Source organism: Berghia stephanieae, chromosome 1 (assembly GCF_034508935.2).
Source record: "Berghia stephanieae isolate SIO BIC M18660-M18661 chromosome 1, UCSD_Bste_1.3, whole genome shotgun sequence".
NCBI classification, from domain to species: Eukaryota; Metazoa; Mollusca; class Gastropoda; order Nudibranchia; family Aeolidiidae; genus Berghia; species Berghia stephanieae.
In genome coordinates, this window is record NC_088360.1 from 136,795,527 (window position 1) to 136,808,026 (window position 12,500).

The following is a 12,500-nucleotide window of genomic DNA, read 5'->3' on the forward strand; positions in this document are numbered from 1 at the left end:
ACTTCATGAGCATCCCTGCGTCACTAAAGCTTATTGAAAATGAACGTTGAAGCCAAACTACATAACTGTAAGGATTCTGAAGTGTTATTTAATCATTTTGAGGGTAAATATTTTATACTTAAACTTAATTATAGGGACTACAATTTTTGTCTCCTAAAAAAAACGAATTTTAACATATGCAAGTAGACAAGCCTATCATACAAACCACAACAAACGGAGATACTACAACATTCACAATGGATAACAAAGAAAGGAAAGTGAAAGTTTGATAACCCAGAGCATGTTTGTTATGCTGAATTATCAAATACGCGCGTTCTTGATGTTCCATGATAACTCCCCCCCCCCCCCCCCCCCCCCCCCAAAAAAAAAAAAAAATTTTAAAATCCCGATGTATTTAACATTTTGATAATCAATCGATTTAAAATGACCCTCATATTGTGAAGAAGAAAAAAAAACATCTCTCAAAACTGAGGCTCAAGGAAGTCCCAGGTTTGAGAGTATGTGTCTTCGTACAGTCATCGGGCGGAAACACGACTGGATAGCTACAGACATACAATATTCACAATCGACAACATGAAATAAATTGAAAGTTTGATAACCCAAAACCATGTTTGTTTGATTGAACTCTCAAATGCATTCTTTCCCGATATTCCCTTACAAAAAAAATAATATAAAAAATAATAAAAAATAATAAAATAATAAATAAAATAATAAAATATTTAAAATTTTGGCCAGAGAATTCGTCCTTCAAATATCAATCACTTAAAATAACCCTCATCTTGTCAAAAAATCGCAAAGTTGAATCTAAAGACTTGCGGAGTCCCAGGTTTGAGAGTTTCTGACATGATAAGAGCCATTTAAATCCATCGGTATTTGAAGGATGAGTTTTCTGGCCAAAATTTTAAATCCGTGTTTGTTTATTTTCCAAGAACGGCAGCGGTGTTTAAATTGCAGTGGCCACGATATTTATATGATTATTTTCATCACGTAGACCTTGGTAATATAATGGACTAATTTCTTCCCGGTTTTTAATGCCATAAACAAATTATGTCAACGATTTACAATAATAACAAAAACCATCATCTTAATCACTGGACCGTATCCCATATAGCACACAACTCTACCTTCTCATAGGTACATCTTCACTGCTGTCTTTCATTATTAATTACATTCATACCATTTCATGCCATTGAAAAAAACATTTTATAATACACAATATATCCACAATTTTTTTTAATAACTTTTAAAGCCTTTAAGAAAATCATTGATCCGTGACGATGAAGCATCGTTTATTTGTGACGTCATAAAAATAACAGCATGGCGTGCTGATTCAATAACGAGTTTAAATTTTGATATTCACAGAAATACAAGGAATTAATTTTTTTTTAAAATAATATAATAAACAAATCAATAAACGAAACAAATAAAAATGTGCAAACAAGAACAAGTTTTCAAACCTATCGGTTTTCTGAGTGGTTTCCTCTTAATTGTTTTTTTTTCTTTTTTTTGTTTGTTTGTTTGTTGTTTGTCTTTCGTTGTTTATTTACTTTTGGAGGTGGGGGGGGGGGGGGGGGGGGGGGGGGGTTGAGGGTTTGGTTTTTGGTTGGTTTTATCTTTGGGGAGTTGATGTTTTTTTTTTTGGTTTTTTTTTTTTGGTTGGGGGGGGGGGGGGGTTTGGTGGTCTATTGTTACTTTGTTTTCTTGAATTACTTTGATATAAAGTCCTGAAAGCTAAACAAAAAATAATAATAATAAATAATAAAATAACAACAACAGCAAAAATTTGTGCATTTATATAGAGCAATATCCACTTAAAGTGCTCAAAGTGCTTTAGAAGGGGACCCTAGCAAACAGCAACACTTACATGAAGGGCGAGACAAGACGCCTGTTAGAAAATATCACAATTATTTTTTCAGACAGAGACAAATCGCTGTTAACAGCCAGGTACTCAATCTATACCTAAGAAGGATGAGGGAAAGTGAGTAAAAAAGCCTTCACCAATGACTGAACAATACGCCTCTCTGAGCGGGACTCGAACCCTGGACCATTCGATCAGAAGGCGAGTGTCATACCACTAGTCCACATACCCGCGCAGTTGCAAGAGCACTCGCTTGACACGTAAAGGGACCGAGATCGATCTCGTGTGAAGTCGAGATAATTTTTTTCCGACCCACCTGTCTACCCAGGAGTGATTAGGTAGCTGAGTCTGTTAAATCTTGTAGAAAGTACTTTACGATAGACTAGCGCCATATCCAAAGGGTAGCAAGCAACTGCTATTGTCCGTTTCATGCTACAGACACCGGGATTAACCACGGTTCTATGGGCCAAATGGCCCTGATGGACAATTAGGATATTATTTGTCAAGACGTATTCTATTTAGCTTTAATTTAAATCAAGCTTTTATATAGCGCAATACCCACTAAATGTGCTCAAAGCGCTTTACAAGGAGTCCCTGGACACCAGCTACACTTAACATGTAGGACGGGACATGACGCCTGTTAGGCGATATTACATTTTTTTTTGGGGGGCAGAGACAAGGCTATGTAGGGCCAGGTACTCATTTTACACTTGAGTACGGTGAGAGAATGTGAGTAAAGAGTATTTTCCAAGGACCAAACTATGAGCCGAGTGAGGCTCGAACCCAGGTCCTTCCGATCCGAAAGCGAGTGTCATACCACAAGACCACATAAAGAAAAGAAAGAAGAAAAAAAAAAAACCGCTCTGTTTTATTCAATTTAATTTATCGATTTAAATACAAGACAAGACGTCGATTAGATGACTAATCCACGTCAGCGAAAAAAAACAACAAAACAAACAAACGAACCCCCCCCCCCCCCCCCCCCCCCAGATGATTCTGTATGGTAAGCTATTATTATTATAAGCCAATGTTCCAATCCAAATATTGTCGATGATTTCACGTAATGTCGTAAGTGACAAGTTTCAAATAATAAATAAATATAATAAAATTCCCTTTATTCATTTCATAGGGGAAATTTGTCTCTAGGGTCTGTTCCAAAGGAAGACTGGAATAACCCAGGCGCCCGCCGCAGTACAGCGCCGCAAATTAAGCTAGGGCGAGGTGACTGGCTCAAGACCACACAGCGCTGCGGCGGATGAACGAACTCGGTATCTTCCGGGTACGAAGCAAAGACCGAATAAAGTAGGGAGAGACATGCGGCCTTTATGATGAAACTTTCAATAGCGACAACGCTTCCACCAGCCAAGTACTCATTTTACACTTGAGTATAATTAGGAAATGTGATTAAAAAGCCATGTTCCTAGGACTCACCTTTGACTGAAACTGATCGCAAGAAGAGAATCGAACCTTTGACCTATAGCTGATAAGCCAAATGACACACCTCTAGCCATCAATAAAGATTGAAAGACTCCAATGCCCCTAAATACAGACAAAAAAAAGTCTGTAAACATCGTTAACCAACCCTCTCACTCACATCGTTTCTATTGTATTCCTCCGCATCACAAAATGAAACCACACCGCCAACCATGGTTTACATCAAAGTGAGAAATGCCATGATAGTGTCACATGCTAATAAATATGGAGAATGTAAAAAGTGTTTAATTAAAAAACAAGAAAAAAACAAAAAACAAAACAAGAACAAAACAATTTAACTAAAAATTATTAACCAGTTAACTTCCATACTCCGGAAAAAACACGTATTTAAATATTTGGAAAAAAACCATCAAACCTGGGACTTCTTCTTCTACTACTACTACTACTACTACTACTACTTCTTCTACTTCTTCTTCTTCTTCTACTACTACTACTACTACTATAATAATATATATCATTGTTTTTTACGGTGTCCTCCTAGTCTATGGCGTAGATATAATAATAATAATAATAATAATAATAATAATAATAATAATAATAATAATAATAATAATAATAATAATAATAATAATAATAATAATAATAATAATAATAATAATAATAATAATAATAATTAATAATAATAATAATAATAATAATAATAATAATAATAATAATAATAATAATAATAATAATAACCACGACGACGACGATGATATCACTAAAACTACTACTAGTACTACCGCAACCACCACCACCACCAACATCATCATCATCATTATCATCATCTTCATCGCCATTTGACATCAGCGGCACGTCGTTATAGTCACGACAATGATAACCTACCATTATTAAAGATTAACATAGGTATGTGTAGTGGGTTATAAAAGATCCCGCTTGAATATTTAATGAGGAATCTCTGATACGTGAGGAGGGGGTGGAGGTTGAAATGGGGACATGACAACACAAACACTTTTATACACTTTGGAGACACCATTTGAATAACAAAAACACAGTCTAGATACGACAAACAGATCAAGAGATTTAAATTAAAATCCCCATCTATGGCCGTGTGTCGCCTCCATCGCAGAATGGCAGGGACAGCTACTGATTTATCGAGAACAAACGCACGTGTTGTTGTTTTCATTGTTGGTGTTCATTAATGGACGCCCATATCATTATCAAAAGGGAAAAGGAGAATAATTTGTCTTTTTAAAAAATAAGTCCAAACAACCGCCGGGTGGTACGGAATGAAATGTCAGGGAGTTAACCCTTGGTAGACGGAATTCGATTTTATACTCTCAAGATGTCCAGCAACCTACTTTTGGACCCTTAAATCTATGGATATTTGTGTTATACACCAATACGATTATTATTATTATTATTATTATTATTATTATTATTATTATTATTATTATTATTATTATTATTATTATTATTATTATTATTATTATTATCATTATTGTTGTTGTTCTTGTCGTTGCTATTAGGCTTTTAACGAAATCGGGTCGAACGCCGAACCCGAACGCCGAACCCGAACGGATATAGCCTTCTCACGTGACCATGAACGAGATCTGGATAGTGAAGACTCTCAAGCGGTATGCAGCATCGGATCTAAGGTCACGTGATAGAGGATAGCTTGGGTTGCTGTTGGCTTGTGTTAGGGGAGGGGCAAGGTCAGTGTCATTCAATAGTATATAATTGTGCATGTGGCGCTCTATACAGAGAGAAAATTATAAATTGATTACGGGGGAAGGTGGGGGGAGGTGGGTTGACCCACAAACGATCGAGGTGTTGGGCTTCGGGTAGACCATGATACGAAATCAAAGAGAAAAGGCCGCTGGTACTTGGATGGTGGAAATGGTTGGGGGGGGGGGGGGAGTGACAATCAGCATGGGATGTATATATTAACATTAATAATATAGGCAATAGATGACCAGGGATGTGTATTGTTTGTGTATTGTTTGTATATGTTTGTGTGTGTGTGTGTGTGTGTGTGTGTGTGTGTGTGCGCGCGCGTGTGTGTGTGTGTGAAAGGGATTACACAAAAACACCTTTCTCTGTAGCTTCCAAATGATTACGTATACGATAAATTTGAAACCCACATTGTTTGAATCAGCTCACTAATTAATTCCTGAGCCTTGAGATGGTGACGCAACTATTACATACAAGACCTTGCAGTCGAGACGGCAGGGCTTTTGGGTTACACAACCACTATTTACCCATCGGTCAGCGGTACTCTTTGATGTATACAACACTCACCGCCTTTACGCAAAGCCGCCTGCCCATAAATCAAGAGATGGTCTCCTAACTGTTCACAAGCGAACTGTCAAACGAGCAATCGATGATTGGATAAGAATCTCAAGATCTCATATAATAAGGTAAGTTTTGGAGAGGTGATATCCCCCCACCCGTCATCGGACAGAACTTTCATTGCGTTATATCATATGAGCTCCGCCTCCTCTTTCTATTCGGGAGTGACGAGATTAGACGAGAGGACGCGAGAAAAAAAATGGTCACGTGTTGGGCAAGTCGTTCGTTAGGCGAGCTTCGGTGTCTAACTATAACTCCGTATTACCTCGTTACCACCACCACCACAATCACATCATAATCATCCTCATCATCATTATCATTATCATCTTCACCAACACCACCACCACCACAACCACTATAATCAATCATGAGGAGGAGAAGTAGGAGGAGGAGGAGGAGGAGGAGGAGGAGGAGGAGAAGGAGAAGGAGGAGGAGGAGGAGGAGGAGGAAGAGGAGGAGGAGGAGGAGGAGGAGGAGGAGGAGGAGGACGAGGAGGAGGAGGAGGAGGAGGAGGAGGAGGAGGAAGGAGGAGAAGAAGAAGAAGAAAGAAGAAAGAAGAAGAAGAAGAAGAAGAAGAAGAAGAAGAAGAAGAAGAAGAAGAAGAAGAAGAAGAAGAAGAAGAAGAAGAAGAAGAAGAAGAAGAAGAAGAAGAAGAAGAAGAAGAAGAAGAAAGAAGAAGGAAGAAGAAGAAGAAGAAGAAGAAGAAGAGAAGAAGAGAAGAAGAGAAGAAGAAGAAGAAGAAGAAGAAGAAGAAGAAGAAGAAGAAGAAGAAGAAGAAGAAGAAGAAGAAGAAGAAGAAGAAGAAGAAGAAGATTCCCAAGATTAAAGAGAGATAAAACATTGAATTATTTCTTACATAGGCTACAAAAGAAACTCAGCTTGACAGTGAAAGGGTTAAATAATCCATATCACTGTTCGACTTTTCTTTTTTTTTTTTCCATCATTGTTTTTTTACGGTGATCCTCCTAGTCTATGGCGTAGATATAATTGGTTTGGTTTGGGGGGGGGGGGGGGGGGGGGGGAGGAGACACGGGCATAACTCGGGGTTAGCAGGGTGTGAAAACTATTTACTTATTCGCGGAAGGATACGGCGGGGGACGAGCTGGTTGAAGGCCGATGTAAGTGAGGTGATGTGTAAGGACGACAACAGACGACAGCAGTATTGCATTGCAATACACAGAACCATCCCGTGTTTGGATAGCTCTGGTCAAATCAACTTCAAACACGGGTTGATCCGCCTGGACCTCCCGCTAATCTGTTTAAACTGGAAGATTGTTTCTACATCAGATTTACACCTTTGTAATGAATCATGCACTTCGATGATTGTTCGTTGTGTTATGCTCTGCCATGTCCATGTTTCTGACAGCGAGTCCCATATACCATTTTTATATTCGGCCATTGCTGTCTTCTTTTGATGCCATTCTATTTATTACATTTAAAAAATAAATTATTCATCCCCCAAGGGAAATTTGTCTCTAAGGTCTATTCCACGGGAAGACTGGAATAGCCCATACGTTAACCGCAGTGCAGCGCCATAAAGTGAGTTAGGGCGAGGTGATTTGCTCAAAGCCACAGCGCGGCGGGTATTTAACTCGGAACCTTGTGATTACGCAGCAAAGACTAGACCGCTACTCCTCTCTCGCTTCGTATCGCGATGTTTTAGCCGCTAGTTAAACAAAAAAGGAAAAGTAGCTTTGATAATATTTACGCAATCATTACGTCATCAATGTTTGGAACATTGTGGTTTTGTTCGTTCAGTAACGAAAGTAAGCGATGTTAGACGTTGCCATTTACAAAATGGACGACAAAAAAATAATCTAGCCCCGGCGTTTTGTCACACGGATTACACCATTCGACTTGGAGGTGAATGGGTTCCTTAATATAACCTGCCCGGATAATATTATATTGAAATTTAGATCATATAGATAGTATGGGCTTGGCTAAGAAGCTCATAGCATTGCCATCCGGAAGTATAACGGACCAACACACAAAACTGTGTGTATCCATGAACGTTTATAGTCAGGTTAATACAGTTCAGTGAGCATTACTCACAAACGCGGATGGCAAAAAACAATAACAAAGACATGAGTGATGTCATCTTCAAACTATCTATAGCCTGCTTGTGGAATAAATGCAGCATTGTGAAGAACATAAAGCATGGTTAATACGTGACAATATTCATGTTTTTAAATTTTTTATTTAACATTTTCCGGATTCTCTCTCTCTCTCTCTCTCTCTCTCTCTCTCTCTCTCTCTCTCTCTCTCTCTCTCTCTCTCTCACACACACACACATACACACTCACTCCTACCCTCCCTTCCTCTTTCGTCCACCATCTACCAACTTGATTTCCAAAACTCCTAAATTTTAAACAATACTCAAATACCCCAATGCATGCGTTCTCATTTATAGAAATACAAGTACTAATATTTGTTTCAATAATGCTAATAATTTGCCTTAATACTGAAGTTTTAAAAATCGAAACACTACTATATTTGGTACTTTTTTATAACTTCTTCAACGACAAGTTACCATACTCGCACTCTTCACTTTAAAATTGTAAAGAATATTATTTCAAAGGCATCCCCAATCCCCACCTTAAATACATACGTCATCGTCTCAGGTTTACCCTTAAGATGTGTATCGTTGTTTACATTGGAGTGTGTTTACACTGCCGTACTTTGACAAAAAAACAACACACACACTTATTTCAAACTTTGGCCATGAAACTAGTCCTTCAAATATGGATCGATTAAAAAGACCCTCATCTTGGTTAAAACCTTTAAACCTGGGACTTTAGTGAGGTTGAGTGTTTTGGCAAGATGAGGGTAATTTTAATCGATTGGTACTTGAAGGACGGGTTTTCAGGCTAAAATTTTAAATACTTATTTTTCTTTTATTTTGGTTATATTTTTTTCCAGTGCGTCCGCATTGCTACTGTTGATTCATGCATGTCTTTTAAATTCTGCACTGATATGCTTACATACATTCACAAAACACTTTTTTTCTGTTCATTTAACATTTTTTTCATAATACGTCGATGTATGAAAAAATAATATTAATAATATCCCCCAATTTGTCCCCCCAAAAAGTTTTAAACCCGAGACCTCTTCGAAAGATGTCTTTGATCAAAGACATTTTGTGATAAATTGGATGTTCATTTCAAACCATCGATAAATGGAGTTAACGGTTTGGGCCCAAACTGAAGAAAGGATGTTTTGAAATTGAATTACATTGCAGGATTACTGAGATGTTTTCAAGTAGGGAGGTGTTTATTTTGTCTTTAAGGGGTTTGCGGCGCTTGCAACACGTATAGGTCTTATCAGCGCCAGGAAAAAGGAAGAAAATGGGATAGTAAAAAGTTATAGAATTTAATTAAAGGACCCAAGAAAAAGTAAGCCAAAGGGGAATTGGTTGAAACAGGGAACACATGTAGATTCAAAGAGCATAATACCATCAGTGTACTTAGTCTGAGATCTCATAAATGTCTCATCCAGACACAAACACAGGTCCCAGCCAAGAGGAACATACTCAGATGCTTCAAATCATATGTAGTTACAACAATACAGTGTATAACAGAAAGATGATTTACAAGACAAAATATATCATCTCCCAAACGTTAACTATAAATTCGACTGTTTCCCTCCCAGCCAGGGCCAGGATAAAACCAAGTTATCTCATTCCAAGACAAAGACAGAAAGCATGTTGGAAAACAGATATATAAGGGGGGGGGGGGGGGGGGTGGGGGGGGGTAGAAGACACAGTAAGGGCCCTGCCCACTGTGGGAAAGTATGGTGATATAATGAATAAACCACGGACAGTGCTATATTCCGTTGTTATTTTATGTGAATTGATGTTTATATAAGAAGCAGTGGGAGCGATCTATATTCATGTTTTCGTCCAACCTAGTCATCGAATCGATCACATGATTTGTTGCTGTGCAAGGATTGGGCATTTCTCAATAAATGTAAACACGTTGCTTTGTTTACAACTTTCTTAAACATACCCATGGGTCATGCTAGACAAATTGACCAATTATGACGTTGGATATTTCTCAAACTGTGAAAACTTTTCCACTATGTGGGGTCATTTTGAGCACACTTTGCAATGTGACCAATGACCTCGAGCACATGGAAAAGTAATATAGATCGTCCCCATTGGGAAGAAAAGGTGTGACATCAAACCCCGTTGATGCTATGCGTTTATCCAAAAAGCTCATAACATCCGCCAGTCGGATGTAGATAGTATGCGCTTGGCTAAGAAGCTCATAACTTTGCCATCCGGAAGTATAACAGACCAACACACAAAACTGTGTGTATCCTTGAACGTTTATAGTCGGGTTAATACAGTTCAGTGAGCATTACTCATAAACGCGGATGGCAAAAAACAATAACAAAGACCTGAGTGACGTCATCTTCGAACTATCTATAACATACCAACACACAAAACTATGTGTAACCTTAAACGTTTATAGTCTGATTGATAGAATTTAGTGAGAACTACTCATTAAAAAAGGCTGACCAAAAAAAATAATAATAACTTAAAATAACACCAAAAAAAAAAACAAAACAAAAAAACAACAACAATAACAAAGATCTGAGTGACCTCAATTTCGTTCTCTCTATACTCTTTTGGTTTCTGAATCCCTGGGAGAGTGTATGTAACCAATCCTTCGGAGTACAAAGACTGAATAGGTTACATAAAGGTGGCATAACTATTTCAGTAGCAGGATGTATAAGCAGATTCTTAGGATAACGGGACGTAAAAGAGAAAGGATGAATGATCTTTATTGAGAACAACATTTTTTAGACTTGAAAATAAGATGACATCACTCTGAAACCAAAAGATCATTTACACAAGGTATGTATCCACTTCCCCGGAAGAGTGCTTTTACACTTCTAATGAAATAGGAACCAGTTTTTTTTACATCACACTTTTCTTCCCTATTACAATGTATTGATGCTACGCGCTTAGCCAAAAAACAAACTCACAACATTCACCAGCCAGATATAACGTGTCAACACACAAAACTATGTGTAATTGTTAGAATTGAGTCAGAACTATTCATAATAATGGCAGCCTAAAACAAAAGAAGGAACGAAATTGACGTCACTCAGATCTTTGTTATTGTTTTTAGCCAGCCATTTTAAAGAGTAGTTCTCACTAAATTGTATTATTAGAATATAAACATTTAAAGTTACACATAGATTTGTGTGCTGGCGGATATTGTGAGTTTAAAAAACAAACAAACTAAATTCATTGCATCAATAACAAAGAGCTGAGTGACGTCAACTTCGTTCCATCTGTTAACAACGACGGTTAAAGAGACAAGGTCCAGGGATCTCCCTCCTCTCTCTACCCCCCCCCCCCCCCCCCCACACACACAAACACTCACACACACACTCTCTCTCTCTCTCTCTCTCTCTCTCTGTCTCTCTCTCTCTGCGTCTATCTTTGTGAAAGACTATGCGCGCGCGTACGCACGTGGTTTTGAGTGAGCGATCGATCGTCTGTCGGGAAAACGCTTGAATGCGAGCGCACATGTTTGCCCATTTTTTTCCACTTTCATTATAACACATAGTTAAATATGGCAGTTGTGATGTATGTATTTTTGGATAGTACATTAAAAATCTCTAAATGAATTCAAAACCCGACACCGTAGTTCACAAGATGAAAACAGCTCACTTGCCTCACAACTAATGAAACAAGTGTCGTTCCCAGATTAATATATCATCTTACAGGCGCATGTCTCGTCATACATATCCAGTGTTGTTGTTGGCGAGGGACCCCTTGTAAAGCGCTTTGAGCACGTAAAGTGGATATTGCTCTATACAAAAACTCAAGATCCAGTAGAGAGATTAAAACCAAAACAAAACAAACAAAAAATGTGTCCATTCTGCAGTAATTGGATAGCTGAGTCTTTTTAAATCTGGTGGCTACTCCTTTGCAATACACTAACGTCCTGTCTAAAGGCTGACAAGGAACTGTTGCTGTCTGTTTAACGCTAAAGAAAACGCGGTAAAAACCCCGGCTCTATGGTTCTGCTGGTTTTGAAGGGCTAAGCGATGTCCTATCATCTGCTCACCCACTCTATCTCATTGCATTATCAATTCGTTAAGTCTTAATTGATCGTATTATAACTATTAGATTAACCAATTAACTGCCGTACTCTAGGGGAAAAAAAACCCACCAACAAAACACTTATTTAAAAATGTGGCCAGAAAACTTGTCCCTATCGATCGATTTAAAATGACCCTCATTTTACCAAAAACTCTCAAACGATCGCTATTTGAAGGACGAGTTTTCCGGCCAAATTTTTAAACACGTGTTTTTCAAGATTGCGTGTTCAACGAGCGAGTTTTTGCGCGCACAACTGAAGATTATAAATTCCTCTCCTGTTTATAAATTGTAATTATTGCTGCTCGAAGTTCGAAGAAATTCATAACAATGTGAAATTGAGTGTAAGAAGCGTTCCAATTAATCTTCCAAGCACATTTATCTAGTGATTTATATCTCTTGTACTTTCCATAACGTATGAATAATTTATTGGAAATACGGAACCCGCTATCTGTGCAAGAAGAGTGCATTATAAAGCATGACGCACGTTTATATCATGCTTACAACAACGTTATCATGCCTTACATTATGTTATATGGGACAGTAACAGAACATAAAAGTGATAATGATAATGATAAAGTATCCCCTTAACACATGGCTACACGCTACAAGTGCCATTCATTCACCATCCTCAAATCCAGGAAGGAAAATCTGGAACAAAAATCGATACAACACAGCATCGGTGCCGGTTGGTGACAAAGAATGCTGGAACCAGGAATAGGAGAGACAGAAAAAATATGA

General features: G+C 38.0%; 1 protein-coding gene across 2 annotated transcripts in view; it reads right to left on the reverse strand.

The window, feature by feature from the left end:
• Positions 1-12,500, reverse strand: part of LOC144963298 (disheveled-associated activator of morphogenesis 1-like) — a 72,565-nt gene that overhangs the window by 59,829 nt on the left and 236 nt on the right. The window contains exon 1 of one of the 2 annotated variants that reach the window (XM_078897201.1): positions 3,290-3,399. The exons of the other annotated variant lie outside the window; for it this stretch is intronic. The gene's annotated coding sequence lies outside the window, so the exon portion shown is untranslated. Of the gene's footprint in view, positions 1-3,289; positions 3,400-12,500 lie in introns of those variants that run through there. 2 annotated transcript variants of the gene reach the window in all.